The sequence below is a fragment of the Cherax quadricarinatus genome, chromosome 56, assembly GCF_038502225.1.
Source record: "Cherax quadricarinatus isolate ZL_2023a chromosome 56, ASM3850222v1, whole genome shotgun sequence".
NCBI classification, from domain to species: Eukaryota; Metazoa; Arthropoda; class Malacostraca; order Decapoda; family Parastacidae; genus Cherax; species Cherax quadricarinatus.
Window position 1 is genome coordinate 2,386,635 of NC_091347.1, and position 24,752 is coordinate 2,411,386.

Here is a 24,752-nt window from a genome sequence, read left to right on the forward strand (position 1 = left end):
CCAAACATACACGTACAAACGCACTTACATAAATACACTTACATAATTGGTCGCATTTGGAGGTGATCGTTAAGCGGGGGTCCACTGTATATCAGTCTGTAGTGGAAGGAAGGCGGGGTAGGGGTCGGCCTAGGAAAGGTTGGAGGGAGGGGGTAAAGGAGGTTTTGTGTGCGAGGGGCTTGGACTTCCAGCAGGCATGCGTGAGCGTGTTTGATAGGAGTGAATGGAGACAAATGGTTTTTAATACTTGACGTGCTGTTGGAGTGTGAGCAAAGTAACATTTATGAAGAGGTTCAGGGAAACTGGCAGGCCGGACTTGAGTCCTGGAGATGGGAAGTACAGTGCCTGCACTCTGAAGGAGGGGTGTTAATGTTGCAGTTTAAAAACTGTAGTGTAAAGCACCCTTCTGGCAAGGCAGTGGTGGAGTGAATGATGGTGAAAGTTTTTCTTTTTCGGGCCACCCTGCCTTGGTGGGAATCGGCCAGTGTGATAATAAAAATAAAAAAAATGTTCTGCATTACCTTACAATACTTTTTTTTTTTTTTGATCTCTCTCTTAGTGGTTTTTTAAATTATAAAATAATTGATCATTTGGCTTGGTAAATTTGTTGAGAGTTTCATGTATGAATAATTATGATCTTAGTTGCTTAGTACAAAACTGTACTATAAAAAAGTGAAAGTGAAAACAAAACTTAGCTATAGGTAGTAGTATATACGTATTTGATCAAATTTTTATTGAGAGCCAGTTTGTAGTCATGTCATGGCAAACTTCCACTACAACACACTATTATATCTGTACATTACTGCGAGAGCACACCGGCTAAGTCAGTCTGTACAGAGTTTAATGCTACTTTGTTCTTTAGTCACTTGTAGCTACACAAGAGCATACAGTAACATGGTGGTGTCTCATCTTCAGTATTTAATCTGTCATTCACAGTATTTCCAGCAATTGCAGCACTTGCTACATTGTTCTACATCACTGTTTATAAAGAACTTTCTTCTGTCCTTCCAACACTTCTATTTGTTGATGGTGTTAGGAGATCATCTTTATCAATTCTTTCATATGTTTTTGTAAGGCAGGCAAAATTGTTGACCTGGAGAGTGTTCAGAGAACTTTCATGGCATACATAAGTATGATAAAGCACCAAAATTACTGGGAACAGTTGAAGTCCCTTGATTTGTATTCCCTGGAATGCAGGTGAGAGAAATACATGATAATATACACTTGGAAAATCCTAGAGGGATTAGTACCAAACTTGCACACGATAATCACTCCCTGTGAAAGCAAGAGGTGCAACATTCTCCCAATGAAAAGCAGGGGCATCACGAGTACACTGAGAGTCAACACATTAAGTGTCCGGGGCCCAAGACTGTTCGACTGCCTCCCAGCATACATAAGGGGGATTACCAGTAGACCCCTGGCTGTCTTCAAGAAAGCACTGGACAGGCACCTAAAGTCGGTACCTGACCTGCCAGGCTGTGGTTCGTATGTTAGTTTACATGTGGCCAGCAGTAACAGCCTGGTTGATCAAACCCTGATCCACCATGAGGCCTGGTCTCAGACTGGGCTGCAGGGGCATTGACCCCCAAAACCCTCTCCAGGTATAATCTTCAGTGAGCTTATCATGTTTCCTCTTTTCCTTTTATTGGTCTTTATTTTTACCTCATATGATTTAACTGGTAGCCATTTCATAGATAATATTTTTTTTTTATGAATTAAACACATGTGCAACTCTGGGTATCTTTATTTGTAGACATTTTGCTATCCAGTGGCTTTATCAGTGCAAATTCAAGGACATAATTGAAAACTCGTGGAAGTACATACACGAGATGAGGTAATAAGTTCCTCAGTCTTGGAGTTGGTGAAGAGCACCGTTGTCTTGAAGAATTTGAAGCAAAGGCATAAAGATTGGTGCTTATATACTGGAGTTAGATGAGGGATGTGAAGTGGACAAAGGCATTGTCATTGGTAGTCAGGATTCCTCAGTGGAAGTAGGTCATACCCAAGGGATGGGCCAGGAGTAGGCAAGAAGGTTGTGATGTTCTCTAAACCAAGAGTCTGTGATGTTGCTGTGTCCAATATGTTTTACAAGAATGGTATACAATACTGACAAGATGAAGAATTGCACACATATGCAGCATCTGGGTACCTTTATTTGTACAACTTGTCAGACATCATCATCTTGGAATCTTGGTTCAGAGAACATTTTCACAACATTACCTACTCCTGATCCATCCCTTGGGTAAGACTTAGTTCCATTGGAAAACCCCACCTACCAGTGACAGTACCTTCTCCTTCAAGTCCCTCGTCTGACGCCAGTATATAAGCGCCAATCTTCATGTGTTTGCTTCAGATTCTTCAAGCTTATGATGGTCTTCACCAACTCCAAGGCTGAGGGACTGATTACCTCATCTTTTGTATATAGTTCTACAGTCTTTCCATTATGTCCTTGAATTTGTATTGATAAACCCACTGGACGGCAAAACATTTGCAAATAAAGATACCCAAATGTTGCACATGTCGAACTCTTCATCTTTTTGGTATTGTATACCATTTTTGTACTAAACTTTTTTTCTCTAGCTTGTTCACACATCTTTTTAAGTGTGCACACCACACCCCTTCTGCACATTCCAGTTTTGGTCAAATGTACATCGTGAACAGCATTGTAGCATTTCCCCATCCACATAGCTAAATCCCATTTTAAAGGTGGCTGGTGTCACATAAGAGTATTTTGTTATTTCATTTATGTAATTTTCCAGGGACCGTCTCTTAGAAATGGTAATGCTTAGGTCCCTCTCTTTCTCTGATGTCTTTAACATTTTATCACATAATTTATGCTGTGTGTGTGTGGCCTGTTTTAATTTTATCTATATTTCTATTACATGGCCTTCTCCACATTAAATTTCATCATCTATTTCTTGCTCCATTTGCTCATTCTGTTCAGGTTTTCCTCTAGGAATACACAGCCATTTTTATTGTGTAGGATTTTTGCATCACTTGCAAACATTTTCATATAGTTCTTAATTCCTTCTGGTAAATCATTAATGTAAATTACAAATACTATCAGAGCTAACACAGATCCTTGTGGCATCTTGGGCTTATTATGCCAATAAGACTTCAGTGGTAGCATATCCTCCATTCTAGATCAAATATTGTGCAACTTGTGAGTAATATTGTTCTTCCCAAGTACTGCTTCTTGAATACTGTCCACATGAAGATTGCCTCACTGTAGTGCTGATGATCATTGCCCTCTAGTGTTTAATAAGATGGCTTAATGACTAAATGTTCTTTCACATTATTTAATGTCATACTTAGCATAAAGACATGACATTTATAGTAACCAGTTAATCACTTTTGAATAGTTGGGCACTGACTTACGATGTTCTGCACTTACTGCAGTGGCACTTAACCAATTAAAGTACTTACGAATGCTGATCTGCAGTTTTCATCATTGCGGATATTCAAATAAATAATTTTTTGTGTTTTTTTCGTGGATTAATACAGTACTTTATGTTTGTTAATTTTATGCATATATGGAGAGTTCATCTTCATTTTGTAGAGATTGAGCAAGAACTGCTGTATGTGTACAGTAGTTTTAAATTTAGTATTAAACATTTTATAAATTCATAAATTGATTTATAAATTCAATTACGTATGGAATTCAGTATTATGCCTCAAGAATCATCTGATTAACACACGAGTGTGTCTGGAGAAACAAGTTCCCACTACTGAACATTCGTCTTACAGTTTTCAGGAAAGCATTAACATCGTAAGTTAGGGCTTTATTTTCAGGTGAAAGTGTATAAACTAAGGGAGGAGGAAGTTCGGGTGACATATAAGCGACTATTGGCAGAAAGGTGGGTTAGAGCAAAGATGAGTAGTGGGGGGTTGAAGAGGGTTGGAATAGTTTTAAAAATGCAGTATTAGAATGTGGGGCAGAAGTTTGTGGTTATAGGAGGGTGGGGGCAGGAGGAAAGAGGAGTGATTGGTGGAATGATGAAGTAAAGGGTGTGATAAAAGAGAAAAAGGTAGCTTATGAGAGGTTTTTACAAAGCAGAAGTGTTATAAGAAGAGCAGAGTATATGGAGAGTAAAAGAAAGGTGAAGAGAGTGGTGAGAGAGTGCAAAAGGAGAGCAGATGATAGAGTGGGAGAGGCACTGTCAAGAAATTTTAATGAAAATAAGAAAAAATTTTGGAGTGAGTTAAACAAGTTAAGAAAACCTAGGGAAAGTATGGATTTGTCAGTTAAAAACAGAGTAGGGGAGTTAGTAGATGGGGAGATGGAGGTATTAGGTAGATGGCGAGAATATTTTGAGGAACTTCTAAATGTTAAGGAAGAAAGAGAGGCGGTAATTTCATGCACTGGTCAGGGAGGTATACCATCTTTTAGGAGTGAAGAAGAGCAGAATGTAAGTGTGGGGGAGGTACATGAGGCATTACGTAGAATGAAAGGGGGTAAAGCAGCTGGAACTGATGGGATCATGACAGAAATGTTAAAAGCAGGGGGGAATATAGTGTTGGAGTGGTTGGTATTTTTGTTTAATAAATGTATGAAAGAGGGGAAAGTACCTAGGGATTGGTGGAGAGCGTGTATAGTCCCTTTATATAAAGGGAAAGGGGACAAAAGAGATTGTAAAAATTATAGAGGAATAAGTTTACTGAGTATACCAGGAAAAGTGTACGGTAGGGTTATAATTGAAAGAATTAGAGGTAAGACAGAATGTAGGATTGCGGATGAGCAAGGAGGTTTCAGAGTGGGTAGGGGATGTGTAGATCAAGTGTTTACATTGAAGCATATATGTGAACAGTATTTAGATAAAGGTTGGGAAGTTTTTATTGCATTTATGGATTTAGAAAAGGCATTTGATAGAGTGGATAGAGGAGCAATGTGGCAGATGTTGCAAGTATATGGAATAGGTGGTAAGTTATTAAATGCTGTAAAGAGTTTTTATGAGGATAGTGAGGCTCAGGTTAGGGTGTGTAGAAGAGAGGGAGACTACTTCCCAGTAAAAGTAGGTCTTAGACAGTGATGTGTAATGTCACCATGGTTGTTTAATATATTTATAGATGGGGTTGTAAAGGAAGTAAATGCTAGGGTGTTCAGGAGAGGGGTGGGATTAAATTTTGGGGAATCAAATTCAAAATGAGAATTGACAGTGTTACTTTTTGCTGATGATACTGTGCTTATGGGAGATTCTAAAGAAAAATTGCAAAGGTTAGTGGATGAGTTTGGGAATGTGTGTAAAGGTAGAAAGTTGAAAGTGAACATAGAAAAGAGTAAGGTGATGAGGGTATCAATGATTTAGATAAAGAAAAATTGGATATCAAATTGGGGAGGAGGAGTATGGAAGAAGTGAATGTTTTCAGATACTTGGGAGTTGACGTGTCGGCGGATGGATTTATGAAGGATGAGGTTAATCATAGAATTGATGAGGGAAAAAAGGTGAGTGGTGCGTTGAGGTATATGTGGAGTCAAAAAACGTTATCTATGGAGGCAAAGAAGGAAATGTATGAAAGTATAGTAGTACCAACACTCTTATATGGGTGTGAAGCTTGGGTGGTAAATGCAGCAGCGAGGAGACGGTTGGAGGCAGTGGAGATGTCCTGTTTAAGGGCAATGTGTGGTGTAAATATTATGCAGAAAATTCGGAGTGTGGAAATTAGGAAAAGGTGTGGAGTTAATAAAAGTATTAGTCAGATGGCAGAAGAGGGGTTGTTGAGGTGGTTTGATCATTTAGAGAGAATGGATCGAAGTACAATGACATGGAAAGCATATAAATCTATAGGGGAAGGAAGGCGGGGTAGGGGTCGTCCTCAAAAGGGTTGGAGAGAGAGGGTAAAGAAGGTTTTGTGGGCGAGGGGCTTGGACTTCCAGCAAGCGTGCGTGAGCGTGTTAGATAGGAGTGAATGGAAACGAATGGTACTTGGGACCTGACGGTCTGTTGGAGTGTGAGCAGGGTAATATTTAGTGATGGGATTCAGGGAAACCGGTTATTTTCATATAGTCGGACTTGAGTCCTGGAAATGGGAAGTACAATGCCTGCACTTTAAAGGAGGGGTTTGAGATATTGGCAGTTTGGAGGGATATGTTGTGTATCTTTATATGTATATGCTTCTAAACTGCTGTATTCTGAGCACCTCTGCAAAAACAGTGATAATGTGTGAGTGTGGTGAAAGTGTTGAATGATGATTTAAGTATTTTCTTTTTGGGGATTTTCTTTCTTTTTTGGGTCACCCTGCCTCGGTGGGAGACGGCCGACTTGTTGAAAAAAAAAAATTATTTATGTTTACTTACGCTTTTTTAAATATGCTAACCAAGATTTAAATTTTCTGGCATTCAAGTATCAAAAGTTTTATGAGTTACACATCACTTATCTTACTCATTAATGCTAATAACATTTTGCTAATACAGTGTTTGGCCTCTAGAAGAGCTGTGATGCTGCTCACATGAGCAGTGTTTTTATTAGTATTTTAGTATTTTTGTTTGTTTGTTTGTTTTTGAAGTTTCTTAAATTTATTTTTTCTTGAATTTTAAGATAATTTTTCATGTTTATTTCAGGAATTTATAGGTGTAAGCACATTTGAGAGCAAAGGTTCAGGTTGTATGTTAATTTTTAGTGATGTTGAGTATTGATCTTTTAAATACCTAGTAGAACATGTAATGAACCAACCCTCTTAACACATTTCACTTGTACAATCCTTTTTTTTTATTTTTGCCAAACTACGGTAGTAAAATTACTTGTTTGTGTGTTTATTTCTTACTTATAATTTTCCTGTTTTTTCCTATTGTGTTCTAACAGCCTGCAACACTATAAAACTTTATACATTTCTTATGCAGTACCTGTACTGTGCATGCACTATATACTGTACAGTATATACCTTGGAGCCTTTGTGACTGAAGAGGTTATGTTCTTGGAAAATACAGTGTTGGGTAAATAATCCATTCAATTAATTCTCTCTTAGAATATTTCCTGTGGCTGGTGCATTAAGGGTATGGGGAAAGTACACTCTGGCTCCCTCCCTGCCTATGAGAACTTGGTTGTAAGCTGTCCTTGTTTATTTCTGCCCTTACAACTTCCTTTAGGTGTGAAGTTTTCTTAATGAGTAAAGTATAAAGATAATTTAAGAAAACAAAAGAATGAGTAATCAATGAGTGAGCACATAGCCAAATGGCAAAGTAAATGATAGTCTTTTATTAACATAATATATATTAATAAATGCATTATATTCCTTGGTTTAGCTGCAGGTTTATAATTAGCATTGAATTATTGAATATTGTTAGAGGTTTTAGGCATTATTATTACTATTGTATATTATTGTTACTCTATATTATAGAGCAGAAACTGAAAGAATTTTAATCTACAAAATTTTGGCTCTCTATGGAAGAAGACAGTAGCTCACAGTTTCATATTTGCAAGTGAGAGGATGTGCCCCTAATCTTACGAATGAATTTCACATGAAGCTGTTTTATTGTATGAACTTTTAAGAGTGTAACTTCATGCAAAAGTAATGTTCCTTTGGAGGGGGGGGGGGAGACCTAGGAATGGTTGTGAGTGCAGCAATGCACTGAGTACATACTGTAGAGAAATCCTTCCCCCTCCCATCCTGCCGTGTTGCATTCTTCACTCATTCAATCTACTTATCATGAAAAGTAAAATTGTAGAATTTAAGTCATAGTATGGTAAGTAGAACAATTCACAACTAGATGGGAGATGCGAAGTACAGTGGCGGCACTCTGAAGGAGGGGTGTTAATGTTGCAGTTTTATAACTGTAGTGTAAGTGAACCTCTGGCAAGACAGTGATGGAGTGAATGATGAAAATTTTTCTTTTTCGGGCCACCCTACCTTGGTGGGAAATGGCTGATGTGTTAATAAAATACGAATTAATAATTTGTTTCAGTTGCTGTGCAATCTAAGAAAAGTATCCCCATATACCATAAGCTCAGCCCCATGTACCTTAGTGCATACAAAAGGAATAGTACAGAGTACCACATAAGTTTGTAACATGGTTAAATATCAGCATTACAGATCTGAAGTGCACCAGAAGTGGCTTTCACAAATTATCACATGAATACCAGCACTTACTTTATTGTACTATTTCTTCAGTAAAAACAGCAAGTTGGCACCAATGCAATACCAATGTAAAATACACCAGTGTTTCAAGTTAAAGCTAATCAGGAGAGGCATTCTCCAATTTACATGTAAATAATTTTTTTAAATAAACTTTACACATAAAAACTTAAATAATATGTTCCTTTGAGGAGCAAACATCAGTGCTAAAAATTTGAAGTCACCCAGAAGATTCATTCTCCCATTTAACAACTGTTAGTAAATTGTCAAATTTGCTCCTACTTGGCCTAACTCTTAATGCATTTTCATATGATACATCAAACATTAAAGATTGAAGCCATTCAGAGAGGTGTACTCCAGATAATTCATGAAAAGCAATGCCATTTTAATAAATTGGTAAGCACTTACTAATAAAGTGGAACCTCAGTTTTTGTCTTTAATCTGTTCCAGTGTGTCTGACAAAAACCGAATTCGACGAAAACTGAGGCAGTATTTCCCATAAGAAATAATGTAAATCCAATTAATCCATTCCAGACACTCAAAAATATTAACAAAAAATACATTTTATAGAAAATAACTATAGTTTTACATACAGAAAACAATGAGAAATAAATATAAAGCACAAATGAAATGGAGAAATGAACATTTAAATCACTTTTACCTTTATTGAAGACTCTTGTTGGTGTATGGAAAACAGCAAGGGGAGAAGGATGAGAGGTTATCTCTACCACCATCTCTACCACCACCCTTTGCCACCATCACTACCACCCTCTGCCACCATCACTACCACCCTCTACCACCATCACTACCACCTTCTGCCACCATCACTACCACCCTCTACCACCTTTGAATTCTATCGTGTTTCTCGCCTTCTTTATCAAAGGACTGGAACTCGGGACTTTCTTTGACCCCATGGTGGCTTATTTAGCAGTCGCACTCAATAAACAAGCACAAAAAACAATGTACAGTGGACCCCCCACCTTATGATGGCATCACGTTACGTTAAATCCACCATATGATACATTTTAATGCAAAAATTTTGCCTCGCGCTAAAAAACTCTCTTCACGTGATTCGTCCAAGACGCATCCCACATGTGGCCTGAGTGCGCCTCAGCTGCCCCGTGGGTGCCAGTGTTTACAAGCCAGCCAGTGCAGTCGCATCCACACATACAATCGGAACATTTCATATTATCACAGCGTTTTTAGTGAATGTACCTGCAAAATAAGTCGCCATGGGCCCCAAGAAAGCTTCTAGTGCCAACCGTGCGGTAAAAAAAGTGAAAATTGCTATGGAAATGAAGAAAGAGATAATTGCTAAGTACGAAAGTGGAGTGCGTGTCTCAGAGCTGGGCAGGTTGTATACCAAACCCCAATCAACCATCGCTACTATTGTGGCCAACAAAACGGCAATCAAGGAAACTGTTCTTGCAAAAGGTGCAAGTTTGTTTTTGAAACAGAGATCGCAAGTACTCGAAGATGTAGAGAGAGAGTTATTGGTGTGGATAAATGAAAAACAGATAGCAGGAGATACCATCTCTCAAGCGATCATATGTAAAAAGGGTGGGAAATGCATACTATCGTACCATGGTCACCTGCTGCTGCACCACGGTCAGCTGTTGCTGCACCACGGTCAGCTGTTGCTGCACCACGGTCATCTGTTGCTGCACCACAGTCAGCTGCTGCTGCTGCACCACTGTCGGCTGTTGCTGCACCACGGTCATCTGCTGCTGCACCACAGTCAGCTGTTGCTGAACCACGGTCAGCTGCTGCTGCACCACTGTCGGCTGTTGCTGCACCACCATCAGCTGTTGCTGCACCACCATCAGCTGTTTCTGACCAACATGACTCATCCCGGACCTGTCCATCCAGCCTGAGTGCTTCAGCTGCCCTGCCCTCATTGTTTACGAGCCAGGGTGGCCGGTTGCATGCATACATTCGATACATTTTGTATTCCAATGTTTATAGTGCTTGTAACTGCTAAATAAGCCACCATGGGCCCAAAGAAAGCTTCTAGTGCCAACCCTGTGGTAAAAAGGGTGAGAAATATGTACTATTGTACCATGGTCAGCTGTTGCTGCACCACGGTCAGCTGTTGCTGCACCACGGTCAGCTGTTGCTGCACCATGGTCAGCTGCTGCTGCACCACGGTCAGCTGCTGCTGCACCACGGTCAGCTGCTGCTGCACCACGGTCAGCTGCTGCTGCACCACGGTCAGCTGCTGCTGCACCACGGTCAGCTGTTGCTGCACCAGTCAGCTGTTGCTGAACCACGGTGAGCTGCTGTTGCACCACGGTCAGCTGCTGCTGCACCACAGTCAGCTGCTGCTACACCAAAGTCAGCTGTTGCTGCACCACGGTCAGCTGTTGCTGCACCACGGTCAGCTGGTCCTAGTGGTATTAAAAGAAGAAGGGAAGTAACCCTGGAAAAGGACGTGCTGCCTAAAGTCCTAATGGAAGGGGATTCCCCTTCTAAACATTAACAACTTCCACACACTCCCCTCCTCCCATCCCATCAATCATCACCAGATCTTCAATAAAGGTAAGTGTCAGTTTGTGTGTATTAAAATTAATATTTCATGTAAAAAAAATTTTTTTTTTCATACTATGTGGTGTCTTGCACAGATTAATTTGATTTCCATTATTTCTTATGGGGAAAATTAATTCAGCTAACGATGAGCTCTCAGGAACGGATTAATATCGTAAGGTGGGGGTCCACTGTATTATTACGAAATGTTTCATATGAATGTGCAGGTAATGCTCACTCGACTAGAAACAAAGCCAGACTGACTCAGAGTGCATGTGTGGGATGCTTTGTGTGGGCGCGAGCAGATGGACACGTTCGGTACGGTGTATGAAAACCGAGGTGATGAACAAAAACTGGGACAATATTTTAAAGAAAAAAGTCATCAAAAACCGACATCGACAAAAACCAGGGCAAACGTAAACCGAGGTTCCACTGTAATACCATCCATTTTAAGGATATGTCAGCGTTGAAAGTTTGAAGCCATCAGAAGAGGCTTTCTCAAGTTACTGTATGGAAACCAGTATCAGGAATGGTCTATACATATAAGACTGACCAGAAGTTTAATAAACCTTTTCCTGAGTTATAGCTCACCAGGGTTGATATTTTGAAGTCCATTGGATAAAGCATTTTGAAGTTATAAATGAAAACCATGAAGGAAGAAAGGAACACTGTGCCTGAGTATATATGCTGGTTCAGGAATAAAATCATATAAAAAATATAATACTTAAGGGGTTTACTAAACTTTCAAAACTTAAAAACTTCATTAAAGTATGAATTTTTATTATTTCTGTTTTGTTTTCTCATTTGTGTTCTACTTAAAATTCTCTACAATCTTCTAAGAACAAATATTTCATTGTTTTTTAAGAAACTGCAATTTTCATATCTTCTGTGAGCTCCAAAACTGGAACAGCAGAGGGGTATACAATCACTCCCTATGGAAGCAAAAGACTCGGCAGGAGATGCAACACACTCCTATGAAAAGCAGGGGCACTGCGAGTACACTGAGAGACAACACAATAAATGTCGGGCCCAAGACTGTTCAACTGCCTCCCAGCATACATAAGGGGGATTACCAATAGACCCCTGTCTATCTTCATGAAAGCACTGGACAGGCACCTAAAGTCAGTACCTGACCAGCCGGGCTGTGGTTTGTACATCAGTTTACGTGTGGCCAGCAGTAACAGCCTGGTTGATCAGGCCCTGATCCACCACGAGGCCTGGTCTCAGAGTGAGCCACGAGGGCATTGACCAACGGAATCCTCTTCAGGTATACACAGTCCAATAATCCAAAGCTTCGTGAAAGTAAGATAAAGATTGGTTTTGAAAGACTGAAGCCAATTGGATAATGCATTCACCAGTTGCAAGAAAACTTAAAATTTCAGTACAGGTCCACATCCCTTTATGCAAAACCCTTGGGGCCAGTAGTGTTTCGAAATTCAGAATTTTTTGAATTTCAGGATGAAGGTGGGGTCTAGGGCAGCACCCCATATTCAAACATTAACACTGCAACAAAAATGTATGAATACTCGCACTAAGTGGGATATATAAAGACTGCAAATACTACTATGGTTTATTATAGAGTAATATATTGATAAATGAAATACAGTGGACCCCCGGTTTACAATATTATTTCATTCCAGAAGTATGTTCAGGTGCCATTACTGAACGAATTTGTTCCCATAAGGAATATTGTGAATTAGATTAGTCCATTTCAGACCCCCAAACATACACGTACAAACGCACTTACATAAATACACTTACATAATTGGTCGCATTGGGAGCTGATCATAAAGCGGGGTCCACTGTAATGGGGTAATTATAGACCAGGAATATGATTCTCAAGACGAGTGACAGATGGCGTTTTTAAAAACTTCAAGTGTCATCTGTCTTATTAACATAGGTTTCTGTCTAAGTAATCTCAGCAGAAGCTTTTTCACCACAGATTCTACACCATTACGCTTCTTAAATTTCCGCAGCCAACCATCTGAATATTGACACTCGTCTTCAGTGTTCAGTCCTTCATGGTATATTCTAGCTTGTTTCATGATCAACAAACCAGTCAGTGACATATGTTCACTTCTTTGTTGTCGAATCCACTCCATTAGCACACAGTCAAGATCTTCGTTTTTTGCCCTATGCAGTGTTTTCCTATTTTTCATTAGATTTTGGTCATCACTGTCACTATAATACTTCAGTAACTTGTCTTTCTGTTTCTTTAAATCTTAAGCAGTGGTAGTTCCAACACCATGTTATTCAGTAAGACACCACACTAACACACCATGATCAAGCTTCTGCAGTAACTCTACTTTCTGCATTATTGATAACGTCAGATGCTTTCTTTTCTTTTTCTCATCTGTAGCTCTTTTTGACATTTTCATAGTGAAATTAAACATTATCACAAAATAAAAAGCAAAATCAAAATATCAGCAAACAGCAGACACACGTGTGAACACTACAAGTACTGAGGCACAACTGACGCCTGCCACTCTGATGCTTTACACTCCACGAAAAAACTTCGGTTTTCGGAACTTTTTGAATTTCAGAATTTCGGATAAAGGGATGTGGACCTGTATTAATTTCTTCTTATAATAAAATTGGCATCTACAAAACCCAAAATCAATCCACAAGTTATTTAGGGTTTGAAGACAGTCAAAAGAGGCATTATCCAGTTATTGCATGGAAGCAAATTTGTTTAAAAAAATTTAGTTTAAAAAATTTATTTTTACATAGCTCAAAGGGAATGCCACCCTTTCTATAAATAAAGCCCACCATTGCTGAAAGTTTAGAGTGAATTAAAAAATCATTCACCAGTTATTGTTTGGAATCCAACAATTACCCCTTGTTTAACTGTTAACATGTTGACAAAATCTATATCTGCACAGGCTAAATTTAGTGAGCAGAATCCTGTATGTAAGATTCATTATCCATTAAAGATTGAAACCATTCAAAAGGTATACTCTGGTACATTTAATGTGATTTCATGGAAAAATGCAGTGCTATTTTTTACAAATAAGATTGGCAGATGTCCACCTACACACATCAAGAATACACTAAGCCTCCTTCAGTGTAGAATACACCACTGTATATGTTTGCAATCAATTGGAAGAGGCTTCTGAAAGTTATTGGATCCATTCCAAGAATCCTGAAATGGTCTGCACCATATTAACCAAAGGACACTTGCACATGCCAGTAGTTGCAAGAACCACTACCCTGTTACAGCAAACCAACATTGAAAATTGAAGTCAATCGGAAGATTGCAGACCTTGAACTCAATCAGCTCAACCCAAATGGATTCTTAAACTCGAGCAAAAGTTGCTCAACCTAGTAAAAAATAATGAATACCACAAAAGTGCAGTCAACTGTTGTAAAACTTACCAAACAAATCACCTCCCTTAATACTAAGATGATATACGTACATGACTGGAAATCAAATGGACCTACTTGAGCAACAGTAATTATTAGATGCTGTAACTGTAAACATTTCTCATCTGCAGATCATCGAAGATGATCTACAGGTTAATCTAGAAAGTAGTGATATCAAGAAGTCCTGTTAGGCAGTAAACTGGGGACTTAGTGTGATGCTAAAATTTTATTCACATAGGAGAAAGAAACTTACGACCACATTTTGGTCCAACTTGGACCATTAACTAGTCATACACTAACTGATTTCGTTCCAATTTCATTCATACAAGAAAACAGATTTAATCATTTTTCCATCACGATTAAGAGTAGTGTTTGTAACAAAAAAGTGACAGAACCTGCTGTAAAGGCTAAGATAACTTCAATGTGAGTGTAAGGATAACATTAATCAGTGTTTCACCCAAGGTGGGTAAATCATAATTAAAAAATCAGCCACAGGTCGCACATATGAAATAACTAATGAACATGATCTGACAATCTTCTTAAGAGAGACAGGCTTGACTGAGACAGAATAATCCACAGTTTATACTTACCATAGTCCACATACAGTGCAATGTACCCCCTAATTGCTGTGCAATTAACAGTGCCACTCTCTCACCTTGCTTGTTATTGATTAATTCTTTTGTTTTTTATATTCCATTTACTAGATCATTGTGTAACTTTTTACATTGCATTGTTCTTATTTGCCTTTTTTTTTTTTTTTTTTTTTTTTTTTTTTTTTTTTTTTTTTTTTTTTTTTTTTATGTTGGATAAATTCTTTTATCTTTTAATATTCCATTTACTAGTTCATTGCGTAATATTTACTTTGTATTTACAGTGGTATGCCGAGTTTCGGCCATGTTCGTTCCAGAAGGCTGTTCAAGTGCCGTTACCGAACGAATTTGTTCCCATAAGGAATAACGTAAATTAAATTAGTCCGTTTCAGACCCCCAAAAATACACTTACAAAAACACTTAAAATAATACACTTGCATAATTGTTCGAGTTGGGAGCTGTACGAAACTTGGGGTACCACTGTACCTTGCATTATACTTGCTTAACTATATTTCTACCATATTTTGTCTTATAAGTTGCTTTGTCATAGACTAATGCTCTGTACATTGTTGTTATTTTCATTACTGATTTTATTTTGTCATAAATATACATATCAACTAATTTTATTATTTTTATTTTTATTATCACACCGGCCGATTCCCACCAAGGCAGGGTGGCCCGAAAAAGAAAAACTTTCACCATCATTCACTCCATCACTGTCTTGCCAGAAGGGTGCTTTACACTACAGTTTTTAAACTGCAACATTAACACCCCTCCTTCAGAGTGCAGGCACTGTACTTCCCATCTCCAGGACTCAAGTCCGGCCTGCCGGTTTCCCTGAATCCCTTCATAAATGTTACTTTGCTCACACTCCAACAGCACGTCAAGTATTAAAAACCATTTGTCTCCATTCACTCCTATCAAACACGCTCACGCATGCCTGCTGGAAGTCCAAGCCCCTCGCACACAAAACCTCCTTTACCCCCTCCCTCCAACCCTTCCTAGGCCGACCCCTACCCCGCCTTCCTTCCACTACAGACTGATACACTCTTGAAGTCATTCTGTTTCGCTCCATTCTCTCTACATGTCCGAACCACCTCAACAACCCTTCCTCAGCCCTCTGGACAACAGTTTTGGTAATCCCGCACCTCCTCCTAACTTCCAAACTACGAATTCTCTGCATTATATTCACACCACACATTGCCCTCAGACATGACATCTCCACTGCCTCCAGCCTTCTCCTCGCTGCAACATTCATCACCCACGCTTCACACCCATATAAGAGCGTTGGTAAAACTATACTCTCATACATTCCCCTCTTTGCCTCCAAGGACAAAGTTCTTTGTCTCCACAGACTCCTAAGTGCACCACTCACTCTTTTTCCCTCATCAATTCTATGATTCACCTCATCTTTCATAGACCCATCCGCTGACACGTCCACTCCCAAATATCTGAATACGTTCACCTCCTCCATACTCTCTCCCTCCAATCTGATATTCAATCTTTCATCACCTAATCTTTTTGTTATCCTCATAACCTTACTCTTTCCTGTATTCACCTTTAATTTTCTTCTTTTGCACACCCTACCAAATTCATCCACCAATCTCTGCAACTTCTCTTCAGAATCTCCCAAGAGCACAGTGTCATCAGCAAAGAGCAGCTGTGACAACTCCCACTTTGTGTGTGATTCTTTATCTTTTAACTCCATGCCTCTTGCCAAGACCCTCGCATTTACTTCTCTTACAACCCCATCTATAAATATATTAAACAACCACGGTGACATCACACATCCTTGTCTAAGGCCTACTTTTACTGGGAAAAAATTTCCCTCTTTCCTACATACTCTAACTTGAGCCTCACTATCCTCGTAAAAACTCTTCACTGCTTTCAGTAACCTACCTCCTACACCATACACTTGCAACATCTGCCACATTGCCCCCCTATCCACCCTGTCATACGCCTTTTCCAAATCCATAAATGCCACAAAGACCTCTTTAGCCTTATCTAAATACTGTTCACTTATATGTTTCACTGTAAACACCTGGTCCACACACCCCCTACCTTTCCTAAAGCCTCCTTGTTCATCTGCTATCCTATTCTCCGTCTTACTCTTAATTCTTTCAATTATAACTCTACCATACACTTTACCAGGTACACTCAACAGACTTATCCCCCTATAATTTTTGCACTCTCTTTTATCCCCTTTGCCTTTATACAAAGGAACTATGCATGCTCTCTGCCAATCCCTAGGTACCTTACCCTCTTCCATACATTTATTAAATAATTGCACCAACCACTCCAAAACTATATCCCCACCTGCTTTTAACATTTCTATCTTTATCCCCTCACTCCCGGCTGCCTTACCCCCTTTCATTTTACCTACTGCCTCACGAACTTCCCCCACACTCACAACTGGCTCTTCCTCACTCCTACAAGATGTTATTCCTCCTTGCCCTATACACGAAATCACAGCTTCCCTATCTTCATCAACATTTAACAATTCCTCAAAATATTCCTTCCATCTTCCCAATACCTCTAACTCTCCATTTAATAACTCTCCTCTCCTATTTTTAACTGACAAATCCAACTAAGTACATTATTATCTTCTCACTTCACCGCTGGTATCACTAGTGTTTAACTACAGATACACTACCTCATCTATCACTTTCTCAATCCCTCTTCATAGTTCATGAATACTGACAGTGACCACCAATTTAAATCTATCTTATCCAAATGGTAATCAATATTTCTCTGAAAATAGCTGTCTTTGCTACATAGCAAGTCAAGCAAAAGCTGTTCTCAGCAACACCAGAAATACATGAATATTCAGCTGCGGTAGATCCCTGAGTAAGCACCGTGATGACCTAGTGGAAGAAAGTTGAAAGTGAACATAGATAAGAGTAAGGTGATGAGGGTATCAAACGAGTTAGGCAAGGAAAAATTGGATACTGATTGGAGGGAGGGAGTATGGAAGAAGTGAATGTGTTTAGATATTTGGGAGCAGACATGTCGGCAGATGGGTATATGAAGGACACGGTAAACTATAGAATTGATGAAGGGAAAGAGGTGGGTGGTACATTGAGGTATCTGTAGAGACTAAGAATGTTATCCATGGAGGCAAAGAAGGGAATGTCTACCTGGAGAGGGTTTCGGGGTCAGCACTCCTGCTGCCCGGTCTGCAACCAGGCCCAACCTGGACATACGAAATTGTTGAAATTGCCAATAATTAACCCTTCGACTGATTTGGTCATATACATACAGTGGACCCTTGACCAGCGATGGCATCGTCTAACGTTAAATCCGACTAGCAATACATTTTAACGCAAAAATTTTGCCTCGACTAGCACTAAAAAACTCGACCAACATGATTCGTTCCCTCTGAGACGTGTCCACTTGTGGCCAGTGTTTACAAGCCAGCCAGCCACCGCGGTCCCATCCAAACATACAATCGGAACATTTCATATTATCACAGTGTTTTTAGTGATTGCACCTGCAAAATAAATCACTATGGGCCCCAAGAAAGCTTCTAGTGCCAACCCTACAGCAAAAAGGGTGAGAATTACTATGGATATGAAGAAAGAGATCATTGCTAAGTATGAAAGTGGAGTGTGTGTCTCCGAGCTGGCCAGGTTGTACACAAAACCCCAATCAACCATTGCTACTATTGTGGCCAAGAAAACGGCAATCAAGGAAGCTGTTCTTGCCAAAGGTGCAACTATGTTTTCGAAACTGAGATCGCAAGTGATAGAAGATGTTGAGAGACTGTTATTGGTGTGGATAAACGAAAAACAGATAGCATCTCTCAAGCGATCATATGTGAAAAGGCTAGGAAGTTGCATGACGATTTAATTAGAAAAATGCCTGCAACTAGTGGTGATGTGAGTGAATTTAAGGCCAGCAAAGGTTGGTTTGAGAGATTTAAGAATCGTAGTGGCATACATAGTGTGATAAGGCATGGTGAGGCTGCCAGTTTGAACCAAAAAGCAGCTGAAAAATATGTGCAGGAATTCAAGGAGTACATAGACAGTGAAGAACTGAAACCTGAACAAGTGTTTAATTGACACTGACAATGTTGTGAAGCACTTTAGGAATGTCATAAAGGAATGGGAGGTACAGGCCTCTATGGACAGATATGTTGTGCAACAGAGGTCCAGTGACTCTCAAGCTGGTCCTAGTGGCATTAAAAGAAGAAGGGAAGTAACCCGGGAAAAGGACTTGACACCAAGTCCTAATGGAAGGGGATTCCCCTTCTAAACACTAACACCATCCACAGTCTCCCCTCCTCCCATCCCATCAATCATCACCAGATCTTCAATAAAGGTAAGTGTCATGTAATTGTACATTTCTTCAGTTTGTGTGTATTAAAATTAATATTTTGTTATAAATTTTTTTTTCAATACTTTTGGGTGTCTTGCACGGATTAATTTGATTTCCATTACTATTTCTTATGGGGAAAATTAACTCGGCTAACGATAATTTCGATTAACGATGAGCTCTCAGGAACGGATTAATATCGTTGGTCAAGGGTCCACTGTATATATGTCTTACAAGCCACTGTGTTTGACGTATATATACTCAACAATTCTAGCTGTTTCAAATCAAGCAGGAGAAAGCTGGTAGGCCCACATGTGAGAGAATGGGTCTGTGTGGTCAGTGTGTCCAGTATAAAAAAATACTGCAGCACGCAGTGCATAATGAGAAAAAAAAACTGACCGTGTTTTTGGATTAAAACACTGACTTTGAGGTGTGTTTTTGTATAGTATTTATGGTTGTATTCTTGTTTTCTTGGTCTCATTTGATAGAATGGAAAACATGTTATAGAAATGGAAGTGATTTTGATTGGTTTTGCTATGAAAAGGATCTGGAAATGGAGCTCAAAGTGGCAGAAATGTTCGATTTTTGCCAATGTTCAAGAGTAAACAAATGACGTCATTGTCCAATAAATGTCCAACTAGCCATTCTAATAAGCAGTCACGAATGGGTTGACATTATTTATACAATTATTACAATATTGCAGTAGTCTGCTTAACCCTTTGAGGGTCGACAGGCCCTCTCCGAGACTTGTTCTCAGGGTCGGCCAAATTAAAAAAAAAAAATTATCTTATGAAAAGATAGAGAATCTTTTCCCGATCATAATGACACAAAAAGTTTGAAATTTGATGGAAAACTTACGGAATTATGCTCTTGCGAAGTTAGCGGTCTCGGCGATGTTTACGCATCGGCAATTTTGCCCACTTTGAGCCCCATTTTCGGCCAATTCCACTGTACTAGTCAACAAAAAACATGGATATTTCGCTAGAACTCCATTTTTTCTATCGAATGAGTGCAAGAAACCACCCATTTATCAGTTTCAACTATCCAGTACAGCGGTCAGAATTTAGCAATTTTGCCAATTTCACACAAATTTCAAAAGATGCCAATTTCTGAATAGGGTCCAGAATAAACAAGAAAGACATTCCTGGCACTAAAATGACATTTTCTCTGTTCATTAGTCACGTCTCAAGGCCCCTCTTGCATTCTTTTGCTTTCCACTTTGAATTTTTGTTCTCATAAAAAATAGAAGATTTACTGTTATGCAAACTACTGCATTAGTGTAAAAAATGGTATAAATAATATTGACGCACTTGTGAAAGAATATTAGACTCACCAGTTGATGTGTATTGGACACACAGAATGATTTGTTTACTTTTGAGCTTTGGTAAAAATCGAACATTTCTGCTACTTTGAGCTCAATTTCAAGGTACTTTTCATTGTAAAACCAGTCAAAATCATCTCTATTTCTGTAGTATGTCTTACATTCTATAAAATGAGACCAAGAAAACTAGAATACAACAATAAATACCATGTGAAAATACAGTGCAAAGTCGCTGTTGTATTCCAAAAAAACGGTCGAAGTTTTTTTTTTCTCATTATGCACTGTGCTGCAGGATTTTTTTTATACTGCGCACATTGACCACACAGACCCATTCTTTCATATGTAGGCCTACCAGCTTTCTCCCACTAGATTTGAGGGCGCTAGAATTTAGGCGTACTAGTACGTCAAAAACCCTGGGTCGTAAGCTGTACTAGTACGGCCGAAACCCTCAAAGGGTTAACAGTAAATCTTCTATTTTTTGTGTGAATAAAAATTCAGAATAGAAAGCAAGAGTATTATAACAGGGACCTGGAGATGTGACTGATGAGCAGAGAAAATGTCATTTAAGTGCCAGGTATGTCTGCATTGTTCATTCTGGACCCTATTTTGAAATTGACATTTTTTTTAATTTGCATGAAATTGGCCAAATTGCCAATTTCTGACCACTTTATTGGGTAGTTGAAATCGGTAAATGGGCGGCTTCTTGTACTCAATCGATAGAACAAATGGAGTTCTAAAGAAATAGCTACGAGTTTGGTGGACTGGAACAATGGAATTGGCCGAAAATAGGGCTCAAAATGGGTGAAATCGCCGATCTGTAAATGTCGCTGAGGTCGCTAACTTCGTGAGAGCGTAATTCCGCAAGTTTTCCATCAAATTTTGTACTTTTGGTGTCATTATCATCGGGAAAAGATTCTCTATCATTTCATAAGATTTTGTTTTTTTCTCAAATATTTTGCAACACCACGAGACACTTCAGGATTTGGAGTTGCAACAGTCAAAGGGTTAATAGGGAAACCCATTGTCATTTTCAGGTAATCGATCAGACATCTCAAATGTCTTTCCAAGGGGAGTGAGCTGGGATGTATAGCTATGTAGTTCCAGATTCAGGAGTAGGTGGTTCCCACTTGTTCCTAAGTTGGAATAATGGCTGTTTGAACTTGACAGTCCATAACAAGAAAATCTGATAGATATGGGAGATTTCCTAAGAGTGAAAAGTCTTAGAAGCACATCCAAATTCCTCCATTGTGTGTGTGCTTGCTTACCCAATAACAGGTTAATTAATACTGATTTTTTCTTGGCTATTATTCTGCATATGCCAAATATGTTTCCATGGTTTAAATTGGGATTGGTCATAAGTTGTATACTAGTTTTAGGTCAAAATTTTGATTGGTTAAGAAAATCATAATAAGTTGTAAAATTATTGCTCAACTTGGAAGGAAATTTGATTTTTAGGCTAATGCAATTGTACCTATATGTCAAGGAAGAAACTCAGGGAGAACCTACCCTCCCTCCCTCCCTTCCTTATTAAATTTACATAATTGAATTTAAGGTTTATATTATTTCACCTTGTTAGATTGTCCCACCCAAGGCATAGGGCATATATAGTAACTGCTAAATTTTGTGTACTGTTTGCAAGACTTTTTTTTTTTTTTCTCTCTCATTTTTATTATTTACATTACAGAACAGTTTTGTTTAAACAATGGAACACACTTTCTTTGAAAATATTGTAACTAATTATTATTATTATGATCATTATCATACTCTTAATTCAGATAAGCATCAGAAATATAGCCTCTCCTCATTTAGCGACATATTTACTCATTTACCAACAACTAAGACTTACAATGCACTCTGACCAGTATGCATACCTTAATAATGTATATTAAAGCTGATTTCCTCTCTTCTGTTTATTACAATATGCAGTATACTACTGTATATACAGTGGAACATCAAGTTGTGGCCATAATCTGTTCCAGGAGCTAGGCCTAAACTTGAAATGGCCGAAAGGCAAAGCAATATTTCCCATAAGAAATATTGTATATATGTACAATTAATCCATTCCAGACCCACAAAAATATTTACAAAAAAATAAATTTTTTAAAGAATAACTAGTTTTACACACAACACAGATAAATACACCTACCATCCAACTTACGACCTGCTCGACTTACGACCACTCGATTTACGACCGTGTTTTTTATGCCAAATTTCTGGGAAATAAACAACTATTTGTGTTGTACACAGTGTTTATCCTAAACCCTTCTGGCAAGACAGTGATGGAGTGAATGATGGTGAAAGTTTTTCTTTTTCGGGCCACCCTGCCTTGGTGGGAATCGGCCAGTGTGATAATAAAAAAAAAAAAAAAATAACAACATAAAAAGTAAAGTAAAACATGAAATACCAAAATAAAACAATAAAATAGTCATTACAAAAATGTTTTGTTGATATTCAGTAGTAAAGTTCGACTTACGACCGGTTTCTCAAAACCGAACTCGGTCGTAAGTAGGATGGTAGGTGTACATATACAGTGGTCCCTCAATAATCGTCCGGCCTGAAAGTCGTCCATTTCGGAAATAGTCCCGTTATTTCGTCTAAACATTTGCTTGCAAATGGTCCATTAACTCTCTAATCGTCCTTCGTCCGGGACGTATACTCGCACTCTGAGCCTCCTGGGCCTGCCTTCCCAGCCAGTGTGCCATTGTTTACCGGTGAGCGACGATCCCCTCACTTGCTCCTATGAAATATTTCATAATATTCCATTGATTTTAGTGCTTGCAGGTGCTAAATAAGCTACCATGGCTCCAAAGAAAGCTTCTAGTGCCAGCCCTTTGGTAAAGAATGTGAGAAACACATATAATTTATGAAAAAGTTTGTAGAAAAATACAAAGGTGGTGGTGGTAGAGTGGAAGCAGTTGTGATAGTGGGTGATGGTGGTAGAGGGTTGTAGTGATGGTGGTAGAAGGTAGTAGTGATGGTGGTAACAGTTGTAATAGTGGTAGGTGGTAGTGATGGTGGTAACAGTTGTAATAGTGGTAGGTGGTAGTGATGGTGGTAGAGGGTGCCTTCTTCAGTGATTCAGCAATTCTTCCAACTCCTCCAATGTTGTTGGAGTTACATAGGGCTACAGAAAACACCGCCGCCTCAGCTGCTGCTTCACCACCAATGTGGACGGCTTACTCTCAGTGGCCCTTATACACCCAACAACACACCATAACACCTCTCGTAACATACATAATGGCTTATTTTATTTATTCTAGAGTATACTCCATGTTTCTGTGTTATTAACCCTTTCAGGGTCCAAGGCCCAAATCTGGAGTCACGCACCAGTGTCCAAGAATTTTCAAAAAAAAAATTTGTTATTTTTTCTTATGAAATCGTAGAGAATCTTTTTGTGAAGGTAATAAAACAAAAAGTACGAAATTTGGTGGAAAATTGACGAAATTATGCTCTCGCGAATTTTGATGTGTCAGCGATATTTACGAATCGGCGATTTTGCCGACTTTGACTACCATTTTAGGCCAATTACATTATTCCAATCAACCAAATTCTTAGCTATTTCACTAGTATTACTTCTATTCTATCGATTGAGCACAAGAAATCGCCAAGTCAACTGTTTCAACTACAAAATAAAGTGATCGGAAATTGTTAATTTGGCCAATTTAACACAAAGTTCAAAATATTCCAATTTCAAAATAGGGTCCAGAATAAACAATGTAGGCATTCCTGGCACTAAACTAACATTTCCTCTGTTCATTAGTTATGTTTTGAGGCTTTACAAATAAATTCCATTTTTATTTTTTATTCACATAATAAATTTTTATTCACACCAAAAAATAGAAGATTTACTGTTATTCAATACTGTAATAATTGTATAAATATCATCACCATATTTGTGAATGTATATTAGACCCACCAGCTGATGTGTATTAGACGTGTGAGGTCGTTTGTTTACTCTTGAATATCGGCAAAAATTTAACATTTCCGCTACTTTGAGCTCAGTTTCAAGCCATTTCCAGTGCTAAAACCAATCAAAATCATCTCTATTTCTGTAATATGTCTTCCATTCTATCAAATGAGACCAAGAAATCGCAAATACAACTATAAAAAACATACGAAAAAACACTGCAAAGTTGCTGTTTTAATCGAAAAATCATGATTTCATTTTTTTTCTCTCATTATACACAGTGTGCTGCAGGATCTGTTTTATGTGGTGCACACATACCACATAGATGTATTCTCTCATATCTAGGCCCAAATGTACCACTCACAGTTTATCAGAGTGAGCTGAGCTCATGGCGTAGATCTACGGTTTGGACACTCACCGTAAAGCCGTAGATCTACGGGACGGACCCTGAAAGGGTTAATATTGTTTATTATGTCATATTAGTTGAATTTTGATAGATAAATAAGCTGTAGAGTTGATATTAGTGTCATATTCTCCAACAATAAACTTGCCATCCCTCCCTCACACAAACAAGTCTTCAGTAAGAACATAAGAAAGGAGGAACACTGCAGTAGACCTGCTGGCCCATACTAGGCAGGTCCTTCACAAATCCAACCCACTAACA

The 24,752-nt window shown here is 38.7% G+C and overlaps 1 protein-coding gene across 2 annotated transcripts in view; it reads left to right on the forward strand.

Moving 5' to 3' along the window:
• Arp2 (Actin-related protein 2) overlaps positions 1-24,752 on the forward strand; it is a 93,873-nt gene that overhangs the window by 26,681 nt on the left and 42,440 nt on the right. The gene's annotated exons all lie outside the window — the stretch shown is intronic.